This window comes from Ahaetulla prasina, chromosome 14, assembly GCF_028640845.1.
Source record: "Ahaetulla prasina isolate Xishuangbanna chromosome 14, ASM2864084v1, whole genome shotgun sequence".
In the NCBI taxonomy this organism is placed as follows: Eukaryota; Metazoa; Chordata; class Lepidosauria; order Squamata; family Colubridae; genus Ahaetulla; species Ahaetulla prasina.
The window spans coordinates 4,363,321-4,376,777 of NC_080552.1; the positions used below are offsets into that span (position 1 = coordinate 4,363,321).

A 13,457-nucleotide genomic window follows, 5' to 3' on the forward strand; every position below is an offset into this window, starting at 1 on the left:
TGGCCATGGAGACTGCAACAGTTTAAGCGTGAAAAACAGTCATAACTCACTTTTTTCAGTGCAGTTGTAACTTTGAACAGTCACTAAATGAATTGTTGTAAGTCGAGGACTACCTGCACTGATGATGCCCATTTCTTTATTTTGGGAGGTTCAAATCCGGATGGAGCTACGTCTGTGGTATCTCAATGCCTGGCTGATATTTGCACCATGATCAGGAGCTGCTGGCCTTCAAATGGTTGGAATTAAGGAGAAGCGGATAATGACTGTATCCAAAGTCAGAGACCAAAGAGATCAGACTCTAATTGTCTCATTAGACCAGAGGTGGATTTCAGCAGGTTCTGACCCGTTCTGGAGAACCGGTAGCAGAAATTTTGAGTACTTCGGAGAACCAGGAGTAAAAATTTTGACTGGTTATTCTCTGCCTCCCGAGTCCCAGCTGATTGGGAGGTAATGGGGATTTTGCAGTAACCTTCCCCCAGGAGTGGGGTGGGAATGGAGATTTTGCAGTATCCTTCCCCCTGGAGTGGGGAGGGAATGGGGATTTTGCAGTAACCTTCCCCTGGATTGGGGAGGGAATGGGGATTTTGCAGTATCCTTCCCCTGGATTGGGGAGGGAATGGGGATTTTGCAAGTATCCTTCCCCTGGAGTGGGGAGGGAATGGGGATTTTGCAGTATCCTTCCCCTGGAGTGGGGAGGGAATGGAGATTTTGCAAGTATCCTTCCCCTGGAGTGGGGAGGGAATGGGGATTTTGCAGTAACCTTCCTCTGGAGTGGGGTGGGAATGGAGATTTTACAATATCCTTCCCCTGCCATGCCCACCACACCACGCCCACCTAGCCACACCCACAGAGCCGGTAGTAAAAAAAAAATTGAAACCCACCACTGCATCAGATCAGTGCTGAACTCTGGAACTGCTGCTATCAACTGAACTCTCCTTTTTCTCAGGCGACTTCACTATTCCCCACATGTCTGGAGATCTCCAGATTAGACTCCTGTAATTCCCTCCCTAAATTCCCTCCCACCCAGGATCTATTGCGCTGCAGACTGCAGGAGTGCAGTTGGCCAAGCTGGAGCTCCTGCCATTCCTGTTCTATCTCCCTGTGCAAATTCAACAGATGTTGCCCAGATGCTTGGCCCAGCATGGCTAGTGGAGAACTTTAGTTGTATCTCAGGAGGTAGCTATATTAAGCAATTGGCTGTCATCGTGAACAATCCTTCCTGTATTTTTTCTTACGTTTCTTCTTGTGCCTCCGAGAACTAAGCGGCTCTTGGTTGTTGACCTAACCAACGTTTCTGCTCTGAAGAACGCCAGCTCCAAGGAAACCGCCACAGCTGCAGCTCCATTGGCTGCCTGTGGGCCCAGCAGCGAGGCTCAAGGGTTTACACACTGCATAGGAAAACTTTCCTGCATCTCTTGATGAGAGGGTCTTAGGTCCACCCCCCCACACACCTTTGCAGGAGAGGGAAGAGGGACCTACCAACCAAGCTCCGGCAAGCAGCTGGGTCTGCAGGAAGCAGGGCCAAGGGCAGCATGCTTTCTTTGAGGCTCTGGTCATGTCAACCACCTCTATAAAAGGAGACATTGCGATGCTTATATGATTAGCTGCTATGCAGTATAAACATTTCACTCAGTAAATAAACTCTGGAATGAAATGTACTTGGCAGCATAAGGAAGGCCCAATGGCACAAGTAGCGATGCACGCTAACAGATTAACACAGTTGGAAAGGACCTTGTAGGTCATCTAGTCCAACCCCCCACCCAATGCAGGAGACCCTGCCTACATCATCCCTGACAGATGGCAGCCCAGCCTCTTCTTGAAAGCTTCCAGTGATGAAGCTCCCACAACTTCCAAAGGCAACTTCTATTCAATTGGTTGATTGTTCTCACTATCAGAAAGTTCCTCCTTATTTCCAGGGTGAATCTCTCCTTGATCAGTTTCCATCCGTGATTCCTTGTCTGGCCTTCGGGTGCTTTGGAGAATTGTTTGACCCCCTTCCTCCTCTCTGTGGCAGCCCCTCAAATATTGGAAGACTGCTATCCTGTCTCCCCTGGTCCTTCTCTTCACTAGACTAGCCAGGCCCGGTTCCTGCAACTGTTCATTGTTATGTTTTATCCTCCAGTCCTCTAATCATCCTGGTTGCTCTTCTCTGCACTATGCACTACTGTGAAGGAAGATTCAAGGAAGAGTCCCTGGAATACTCAACCATTCAGCCCTCAGTTTGACCCTGGATTTATCTCGTCCCCTTTCCCTGCCAAAGTTGTATTTCCCCCTGAAAAAGAGCAGCTGTACGGGAGGATTAATCAGTTGCTTGCCTCCAAAAGTTGTGCGAACTCCATCACTGGAGGTTTTTTTAACAAGAGGTTGGACAGCCATTTGCCCAGAATGGTGCAAGTAATCCTCAGCTTACAACCCTAATTGAGCCCAACATTTATGTTGCTAAGTGAAGACATTTGTTAAGTGAGTTTTGCCCCATTTTACGATGTTTCTTGCCACGTTTGTTTGTTAAGTGAATCACTGCAGTTGTTAAATTAGTAACACAGTTGTTAACTGAACCTGGTTTCGCCGTTGATTTTGCTTGTCAGAAGGTCGCAAAAGGGGATCACGTGACTCTGGGACACTGCAACCCTGTGATAAATGTGAATCAGTTGCCCCGCATTCAAATCATGTGACCGCGGGGATGCTGCAATGGTCATAAGTGTGAAAATGGTCATAAGTCACTTTTTCAGCACTGTTGCAACTTTGAACGGTCACTAAATGAACTGTTGTAAGTCGAGGACTACCAGTAGAGGGTGTTCTGCTTTGAGCAGAAGGTTGGACTAGAACAGGGGTCTCCAACCTCGGCAACTTTAAGACTTGTGGACTTCAACTCCCAGAATTCCTCAGCCAGCCATGTCTACAAGTCTTAAAATTGCCAAGTTTGGAGACCTCTGTCCCAAACTGCACCTTGTCTGGCTCCTTGCAGAGGCCAAGACTCTGCACAGTCTTGCCAACCTGGCACTGCCAAGCTGTATTAGGACCCGTAGCTCCCAGAATTCCCAAGAAGCAATGACCTGGTTGCTAATATCCGTCACCAAGAAGACAGTTAGTAGGAGATGAATGGGCTTCAACTCCCAGAATTCTCCCTCCTAGCAAGATGGCCACTAGAGCAGGGGTCTCCAACCATGGCAACTTTAAGACTTGTGGACTTCAACTCCCAGACTTCCTTTGCTGGCTGAGGGATTCTGGGAGTTGAAGTCCACAAGTCTTAAAGTTGCCAAGGTTGGAGACCCCTGGACTAGAAGACCTCCAAGGTCCCTTCCAACTCTGATATTCTGTAAGATGCCCCAACCACTCTGTTGCACAGAAAACAGGCAGGATGCTGAAGAAAACCTGTGACAAGAATGAGGGTGTTTCACGGCTTTTAAAATCCCATTTCGGTAATGCATGACAGGAAAAAGTCAATAGTTGAAACTATATAGAACAGCGGCCTCCCCTTCCTTCCAACTGCTTTGTTCCCCAGCCATCCGAAATGAAAGAGACAGAACCACCGCTTGAAAGACAGTGATGTAAACAAGAGGAAAAAAAAACATGAGAAGAAGTAGAAGGGCTCAATAAAGCAAGGCTGGAAAAACTGTAGCCCTCAAAGGTGCCTTAGTTTTTAATTTTGCGGTCCTCGCAACCTCTCAACACTGCACATTTCAGGAATTTTGCGCTGGGAAAAAGATAAATATTATTATGAGCCAATGATGATGAAGAAGAAGAAGAAGAAGAAGAGGAGGAGGAGGAGGAGGAGGAGGAGGAGGAGGAGGAGGAGGAGGAGGAGGAGGAGGAGGAGGAGGAGGAGGAGGAAAATAGAACAGAACAGAATGGAACAGAACAGAACAGAATTTTTTATTGGCCAAGTGTGATTGGACACACAAGGAATTTGTCTTGGTGCATATGCTCTCAGCGTACATAAAAGAAAAGATATGTTCATCAAGAATTCTAAGGTACAGTTTAATTGCAGTTTAATTAATTACATTTAGTATTCTTCCATTGAGATTTGCATTGTTGCATTTCTATTGCTGTACCTAAATTCTCTTCAACATGTTTTAGTTTCTGAGTCATGTGAGCTTGGAAACGTCTTAATATCGTCATAGGTACAAATGAGCAATCAGGAAATCAGGAAGAAGAAGAAGAAAGAGGAGGAAAAGAAGGAGAATGAGAAGAAGAAGTAGTAGTAGTAGTAGTACCGTGTTTTCCCGAAAATAAGCCCCCACCCTCGAAAATATTTAACTGCATGCGCAGCCGGTCCCCACCATGTCCTCTGGTTAGGGTTAGGGAGACAGAGCTGGAAATCAGGTAAGGTGGCAAGAGGAGCCCCATCTTGCTCCATGTGCCCCAAAATAATAAGACCTCCTCAAAAATAAGGCCAAGCACTTATTTCAGGGTTCAAAAAAATATAAGACAGGGTCTTATTTTCGGGGGGAAACGGTAGTAGTAAAATCCTTCCTTAGTCGGTGGACTTGTATGAAATGGTTTTGTCCCTGTCTGTAGGACACATTTAAACGGGTCGCAAGTTGCTAGACCTAGTCAGCTCAGCTGGTCTTCCCTGGCCAGCCCTGTTTCTGGTTGCTAGGATGCCAAGTTCTAGACCAGGGGTCTCCAACCTTGGCAACTTGAAGACTTGTGGACTCCAACTCCCAGAATTCCTCAGCCAGGTGGCTGAGGAATTCTGGAATTGGAGTCCACAAGTCTTCAAGTTGCCAAGGTTGGAGACCCCTAGTCTAGACTAGGCCAGAAACCCTCTTTTGGAGGGTGGGGAGAGATCCCCCGGCTGGCTGGGGAATTGTGGGAGTTGAAGTCCACCCATCTTCGAATTGCCAAGGCTGGCAAAGACCAAAGGCTAAAGGAACAGCTGATTAAGCCGGCTGTACCATATTGTGAGAATGTGCCCTCGGTGTTCTTCCCCTGGCAGGCCCTGCGTCTACCTGCCCGACTTCCTTGCTTCAAACCCTCCTCGGTTGTGTAAACCCACCGCTGGGTCACCAGCAGTCCTCCTGCAGAAGGAAGCATTTGCCATTCTTTGACACTGTGCCTCGAGGTGGGCTCAAGTCTCGCTGCTGCCCTCACTCATGCTGACATCTCAAGGTGTTTGGCCTCAGCTGGCAAGAGGCAAAAGAAAAGAAATGCTGGATAAAGCGAGCTATAGAAGGAGGTGAAGCGTTGGCGCCTCGGGGCCACGTTTATGGGAACAGGCCAGCCTCACAATGGAGGATGAGCAGTGCTCTATGAAAACCATGTGCCCGTTGGCTCTCTTCAATGGGACTTGTTGAGGGTCGAGGGAGTACACCCTCTAGAGCAGCAGTCACCAACTGGTGGTCCGTGAGAAAATTTTTGTGGGCCCCAGAAAAAATTATTTGCATATTTGCATTATTTGCTCTCGTGACGTCTCGTCTGGATTACTGCAATGTTCTCTACATGGGGCTCCCCTTGAGGAGCACCCGGAGGCTCCAGTTAGTTCAGAATGCGGCTGCGCGGGTGATAGAGGGAGCCCCTCGTGGCTCCCATGTGACACCTCTCCTGCGCAGGCTGCACTGGCTACCTGTGGCCTTCCGGGTGCGCTTCAAGGTTTTGGTAACCATCTTCAAAGCGCTCCATGGCATTGGGCCGGGTTACTTACGGGACCGTCTGCTGCTACCGAATGCCTCTCACCGACCCATGCGCTCTCACAGAGAGGGACTCCTCAGGGTGCCGTCGGCCAGGCAGTGCCGACTGGCGACACCCAGGGGAAGGGCCTTCTCTGTGGGGGCTCCCACCCTCTGGAACGAACTTCCCCCAGGACTCCGCCAACTTCCTGACCTTCGAACCTTCCGCCGCGAGCTTAAGACACATCTATTTATCTGCGCAGGACTGGACTAGAATTTTAAATTTAAATTTTGAATTTGGTTTTAATGGGGTTTTATTATTTGTATTGCTATTTTTAATTATTCGGCCTTATGTAATAAGTTTTTTAATTGATGTTTTATTTTGTATTTATATGTATATTTTATCTGGCTGTGAACCGCCCTGAGTCCCTAGGGAGATAGGGCGGTATAAAAATGCGAAAAATAAATAAATAAATAAATAAATAATTTTTTTATATTGCACTAAATCAGGGGTCCTCAAATTACAGCCCCCGGGCCGGATACGTGCAATGAACGTTTGTGTTGCTGCAGAGAATCTCCCCCTTCGGGGTCTTTTTGTGTGGGTCGGAGGGGGGCAGAAATTCCGACTTGGGGTCTGCTTCAGCCTCCTGGTGCAGGGATTTAGACGAAGGCTGGAGGGAAGTGCTGCTGGTGGCCAAGAGCTGGAGGGCCTCGTTCCAGTGGGACTGCATCATGGCCTGGAACTGGTTGACTTTCTCAGCCTGCTGAGCTGCCAGGTGCCGGTACCTGGCCTTGCACTCCTGCAGATCTTCCCTCTGTTTGGAAAGCCTATGCTTGTAGTCCTCAGTGAGATGCTTCTGCTAAGCCTCCTTCTCGGTGAGATCCAATTTGAACTGGACCAGCTGTTTTGCCAACTCTTTCTCATGGTGGCTGCTTAGCTCCAGCAACTGCTTCCCATTGGGGCCCTAAAGGGCCAGGGCGGGCAGGCGAGAAGTAACGAGTTGAGGTTGGCAAGGTGCCCCTTGATGTGACATTGAGTTGGGCACACCCACCCAGTCACATGACCACCTTGCCATGCCCACCCAGCTGATCATTAGGCAGATCATATTAATGGTCCATGGGATTTAACATTATGAATTTAGTGGTCCCTGAGGTCCGAAAGGTTGGGGACCCCTGTTCTAGAGCGGTGATGGCTAAACTTTTTGCCATCGCGTGCCAAAAGTGGGGGGAGCATGGGGGGGGTGCATGCATACATGCCCACACCCATAATTCTATGCCCCACCATGCATGTACATGCAATCCCTCCCCCACGCACTCCCGACTGCTTTTGGCACGTGATGGCACGGTGGGCTGATAGGCCCGTTTTTCGCTCTCCCCAGTTGGGAAACGGGCCATTTCTGGCCTCTGGAGGGCCTCTGGGGAGGTGGGGAAGGCCATTTTCGCCCTCCCCAGGCTCCTAGAAAGGCTCTGGAGCCTGGGGAGAGCCAAAAATGGGCCTTCCCCATTCCACCAGAGGCCCTCCAGGGGCCAGAAACAGCCTGTTTCCTGATGTCCAGTGCGCCCAGAAGGCCCGAAAATCAGCTGGCCGGTGCGCATATGCATGCCAGAGCTGAGCTCATGTGCCCACCGATATGGCTCCGTTTGCCACCTGTGCCATACGTGCCATAGGTTCACCATCATGGCTCTAGAGGCCAGGATGTCAATTCCCAGAATTCTTAGCCAAGCCGCAAGACTGAGAATCATGGGAACTGAAGTTGTAGATTCAGAAGGATGTCCACATTGGTTGCTAGGGTTTGGCTGCTCCCATCCCTCTGAGACTCTCCATTACATGGGTCTTCTTTCAGGGCCTTGAGATGTTCAGGTCTTGGAACCCAAGGCTCCAGAATCCAATGCCAAGGCCCGTTGAAGCTGTGCTACGTCTTGCCTGGCAGTGGAGGTGGCTGCAAGAACAAGAGAAGCGCCATCCTTGAATCGGTAGCAATGGAGGCGCTGCCTTGGAGCCCACAATGAGAACATCCCGCTGCTGCTACTCTGGTGCCCCAAAGCCGCAGTAGGCATCATCAGAGGGCACGCCTAATGGCCCGATCCATGGGGAGAGAAAAGTAGGGCCATGCCCACCCAGATGTAGTCACCTTTCCCACAGCAGACTCTCCCTTAGTTCTCTCCTTACACCCAGGCTGGGTCAATCCAAGGACACAATGAAGCTTCCGAGTGCCCTTCCACGTGGATCATGGGATACCTCTCCCCTCCTCCTCGCTCAATATCAACAGTTCTGCTGACAAGCAGCTGTCTCTGTGGCAGAATGCCAGAGGCATTCAGCCAGGAAGATTTTCAAGGAGACAAATCTTGCCCACATGCACACTACACACACACACACACACACACACACACGTTAGCCCCTTCCTTGCCAACGAAGACAGGCTTACACTCATCTTGGAGGTCCATCGCCACCCCAGGACAGCAGCCTGGGTATCAAACCGCCTGTCTTCCACGACCCGATTCTGCCTGCCAGCACTCAGATCCAATGTTTTGTTCTGCAGATGGCATCCTCCCCTCTGGCACTGCCAAGGAACCAGTGGAAATGAGTGCAGGAGAGCGCCAGAGGAAGGGAGCTGCCCGACAACAGGGCAAGGAATGGGGAAGGCAGCTTTCAGACTGAGCCAAAATAGGAAGCCTCTATTCTGAAGCAGCAGCAGCAGACGGTGCCTGGTTACTCGGCCCCTTGTACCCTCCGCCAGGAATCAGCAGGGACTGCCCTGTTTCTGCAGGTGGCAAGGTGTTCCAGGGACCTTGGGTGAGCCTGCATGCAAGACAGGCCTGCTGCTAAAGAAGGGCGCTTGGGGGAAGGCTGCCCTTTGAGATTGGATCAAAGCACAGTCCCTTCTTGCATTCCACCCTCTGGCCAAAGGCCACGTTATCAAAAGGCAAGAGAAGAAAGTAGGGGTGAAATCTAAAAATTTTCCCTACCGGTTCTGTGGGCGTGGCTTAATTGGTGGGCATGGCTTGGTGGTCAGGTGACTGAATGGGCATGGCCAATAATAATAAATAATAAAGTATACAAAACTTGGGAGCGCACCGGTCTACCTTCTTTAAAAACAGAGGCACCGGTCTACTAATTGCCTTTTTTGGGAGGCACCGGTCTACCTTCTTTAAAAATAGAGGCACCGGTCTACTAATTGCCTTTTTTTTGGGCGGCACCAGTCTACGTTCTTTAAAAATAGAGGCACCGGTCTACTAGCCACCTACAGTGCTGATCAGCTGTAGTGTGGCCCTTTGAAGCACCACAGCAGTCATTTAAGGCCATTTGCAGCTATATCACCACCAAGCGCTTCAGGGACAGAGAAGAGGAACAGTGAGGTGTGGACAGTGAGGGGGGTGCAAGGATCTTTGCTACTGATTCTCTGAGCTACCCGCCCCCATCGCTACCGGATTGTGTGATCCGGTCCGAAATGGGAGCATTTCACCCCTGGAGGAAAGACGGGTGGTTGCCTCGGAGGAGTTGCAGTCTGGTTGCAGGCCATAAGGTAGCCTCAAGATACAACAGTTCATTTGGCGACCGTTCAAAGTTACAACGGCATTGAAGAAAGTGACTTACAACTGTTTTTTTCACACTTATGATCCTTGCAGCCACTCTGTGGTCATGTGACTTAAATTCAAGCGCTCGGCAACTGACTCATATTTATGATGGTTGCATTGTCCCAGGGTCATGTGAGCCCCTGGTGGGACCTTCTAACAAGCCAAGTCATGGGGGGAAAGCAGATTCACTTAACAACCGTGTTACTAACTTAACAATGGCAGTGATTCACTTAACAGCTGTCCAATCTCGTCTTAAAAACTTCCAGTGTTGGAGCATTCACAGCTTCTGGAGGCAAGTTGTTCCACTTATTAATTGTTCTCACTATCAGGAAATTTCTCCTTAGTTCTAGGTTGCTTCTCTCCTTGATTAGTTTCCAGCCGTTGCTTCTTATTCTGCCTTCAGGTGCTTTGGAGCAGGGCTCCCCAACCTTGGCAACTTTAAGCCTGGTGGACTTCAACTCCCAGAATGCCCCAACCTGGGAATTCTGGGAGTTGAAGTCCACCAGGCTTAAAGTTGCCAAGGTTGGAGACCCTTGGGTTAGAGGTCTCCAAACCTGGCAATTTTAAGACTTGTGGACGTCAAATTTGAAGTCCACAAGTTTTAAAATTGCCAAGTTTGGAGACCTGCTATAGGAGAAGCTGACTGCTCACTGCTGGTTTGTACAAGTTCAGACAACCTGGCATTTGCAACATCTTGTCTATCAACAAGAGAGGCTTCTCCGGCTCCTTCAGACTTAGGTCTAAGTCAGGGCTTTCCAACCTTGGCAACTTTAAGACTTGTGGACTTCAACTGGCTTAATATTTTTAAATAATTTTAAATCTTTTTAACCGGGGTTTTATTATTTTAGGGTTTGTAGTTTTAAATTTTAAATTTTTTAATTGGCCATTTTGTAATATGCTCGGTTTTAAATTGTTGTTTTAATTGTATATTTCTTATGTTTTTTATCTTCTGGCTGTACACTGCCCTGAGTCCCTAGGGAAAAGGGCGGTATAAAAATTTAATAAATAAATAAATAAATTTAATAAATAAATAAATAAAAACTCCCAGAATTGAAGGTTGGAGACCCCTGCTTTGGAGAATAGGTTGACCCCCTTTTCTGTGGGGCAACCCCTGAGATATTGGAACACTGCTATCATGTCACCCCTAGTCTTTTTTTTCATTAAACTAGACATACCCAATTCCAGCAACTGTTCTTTGTATGTTTTAGCCTCCAGTCCCCTAATCATCTTTGTTGCTCTTCTCTGCACTCTTTCTAGAGTCTCAGCATCTTTTTTACATCGTGGCGACCAAAATTGGATGCAATATTCCAAGTGTGGCCTTACCAAGGCCTCATAAAGTGGTATTAGCACTTCATGTGATCTTGATTCTATCCCTCTGTTAATACAACCTAGAACTGTGCTGGCTGTTTTTGGCAGCTGCAACACAATCCTGGCTGGTATTTAAATGCTTGTGCACTAGGACTTAAAGATCCCTCTCACAGTTACTACTATTGAGAACTGTGAGTTGTGGCCAAGAAGGGCTGTAAAGAGGGACAAAATTCACTTAACAAATGTTTTGCTTGGCAACATAAATGTTGGGCTCAATTGTAGTCGTAAGTCAAGGACTCCCTGGTAATGGAAAAGGATTTAGAAGTGAAAAAGGGGTGAATATTGTATGAGAAACAGGCTCAGCTCTGATAGGGAGGGAGGGGGAGGAGGGCATCTGAGTGACCAGGGACGTGTTTCATCTCAACACGAGTCATTTAAGACAGGGATCTCCAACCTTGGCAGCTTTAAGACTGGTGGACTTCAACTCCCAGAATTCCTCAGCCAGCTATCCAACCTTGGCAGCTTTAAGACTGGTGGACTTCAACTCCCAGAATTCCTCAGCCAGCTATCCAATCTTGGCTGCTTTAAGACTGGTGGACTTCAACTCCCAGAATTCCTCAGCCAGCTATCCAATCTTGGCTGCTTTAAGACTGGTGGACTTCAACTCCCAGAATTCCTCAGCCAGCTATCCAACCTTGGCTGCTTTAAGACTCGTAGACTTCAACTCCCAGAATTCCTCAGCCAGCTATCCAACCTTGGCAGCTTTAAGACTGGTGGACTTTAACTCCCAGAATTCATCAGCCAGCTATCCAACCTTGGCTGCTTTAAGACTCGTAGACTTCAACTCCCAGAATTCCTCAGCCAGCTATCCAACCTTGGCAGCTTTAAGACTGGTGGACTTCAACTCCCAGAATTCATCAGCCAGCTATCCAACCTTGGCAGCTTTAAGACTGGTGGACTTCAACTCCCAGAATTCCTCAGCCAGCTATCCAACCTTGGCAGCTTTAAGACTGGTGGACTTCAACTCCCAGAATTCCTCAGCCAGCTATCCAACCTTGGCAGCTTTAAGACTGGTGGACTTCAACTCCCAGAATTCCTCAGCCAGCTATCCAACCTTGGCTGCTTTAAGACTTGTGGACTTCAACTCCCAGAATTCCTCAACCAGCAGAGCTGCCTGAGGAATTCTGGGAGTTGAAATCCACAAGCCTTAAAGTTGCCAAGGTTGGAGACCCCTGATTTAAGAGAAGAAATGGTTCAAAGCTATCCAAGCAGGGATGGAGGAGAGAAGATCTGATTTATTTTCATGCAAACGTACCCAGTGTCATATTTTCCAGGCCTTACACAATTTGACAACCATTCAGCTTTCAAAATCTGCCCTTCTCCAAAGTTGGAACCCTGTTTTAAAATCAATAAATACACATTTCTGTATAAAAAAGTATGCATGTATGTGTATGTGTGTGTGTATATATCCCTATCCCTATCCCTATCCCCCCCCCTCTCTCTCTATCTCTCTATCTCTCAATCTCTCTATCTATTATCTATCCATTATCTTTTAACGACCCCGTAATCCCTTGCAGGGTGAAGTCTGGCAATTGAATGGAGCTGTTTACTGGCCGGATGCCCTTCCTGTCACCAATGAGGAGGGTTTTTTACAGCAGATCTATTCTCATTGTGCCCAGAGATAAATACCTGCCTCTACCTGGGATTGAACTCACAGCCTCCTGATTGTGAGGCGTATGAAAGGGTATATATTATGAGAGAGATTCTTTTTGTGTGTGTGTATCATGTTTCTCGTGCATGCTTTCAAAAACCTCAAATCTGCAGCACAGAACAAACCGATGATTGACAAAATGAACGGCTCACAAAACCGAAATGGGAAAATGTCAATTATGCATTAGCTAGAGTTCAAATTCACTCCTCTATTAGATGGTCCAGAAAGAATCTGTATTTCATCCTCCATTTCCCAGGAACAAAAATGACCCTCATCAGAGTCTTCTGAGAAGGAATATAATAACAGATTATGGAGCTTTCTGCTAATTAGAGGCGCTAGATAAATGAATGATTGGACAATGATGACCACCGGAAACAGGCAAATGGCTGGTCCACTGGGCAAAATTCAATGGAGGGATATTGTTCCCCAACCATTTCAAGCAATTGGGTTTCCAAAAAAGGCCGTTATTAAAAATGCCCATTGATGCTATATTTAGCTGCATTTTACATCAGGCCTAGCTGAGCCTTAAAACAGGAATTGAAAAATGGGAACAGGGGTTTGTGATGAAGACATCGGCTATGGCCATGATGGCGAACCTATGGCAGGCGTGCCCAAAGTGGCACACGGCCAAGCCTGTTTGTCTTCCGGCTTTCTGGTACGCATCCGCACATGATGATCAGCTGCCCTTCTTGCGCGCGGCAGTGCCGAAAACCAGTGTGCACATACACACCAGCCAGCTGATTATCAGCTGTGCATGCATTCCAGAACCCAAAAGTTTGGCTTTTTCGGAGTGCGATCCCTTCGCGCGCGTGGCAGTGCCGAAAAACAGCCTGAGCACGCACACTGGCAAGCTGTTCGCCGGATGTGCATGCGCACTAGAACCCGGAAGTTCGGTTTTCCAGAGCACGGCCCCCAACGTGCGTGCGTGACGTTTCTGCATGAACTTTTCGCCACTCAGTGCCGAAAAGCTTTGCCATCACTGAGCTATGGCAATGCTCCAGATCAGTTCGTGGTTAACAATCCTTGACTCTGGTTCAGTCTACCCAGTACAGGTAGTCCTCGACTAAAATTTATGTTGCTAAGTGAGACAGTGGCTAAATTAAATTTTGTGTCAGCCCTGGAGGCCCTCTTTTTCTTTGGATCTTCAGGGCTGCCACATTTACTGCTGTGGGAAAGTGGGAGGAGGGATTGCATGGAGTTGGGGAGATATCCAGAGGTGGGTTTCAGCAGGTTCTGACCAGTTCTGGAGAACC

The 13,457-nt window shown here is 48.2% G+C and overlaps 1 protein-coding gene across 3 annotated transcripts in view; it reads right to left on the reverse strand.

The window, feature by feature from the left end:
* CASKIN1 (CASK interacting protein 1) overlaps positions 1-13,457 on the reverse strand; it is a 164,953-nt gene that overhangs the window by 99,238 nt on the left and 52,258 nt on the right. Inside the window, exon 1 of one of the 3 annotated variants that reach the window (XM_058157040.1) lies at positions 8,036-8,125. The exons of the other annotated variants lie outside the window; for them this stretch is intronic. The gene's annotated coding sequence lies outside the window, so the exon portion shown is untranslated. Of the gene's footprint in view, positions 1-8,035; positions 8,126-13,457 lie in introns of those variants that run through there. 3 annotated transcript variants of the gene reach the window in all.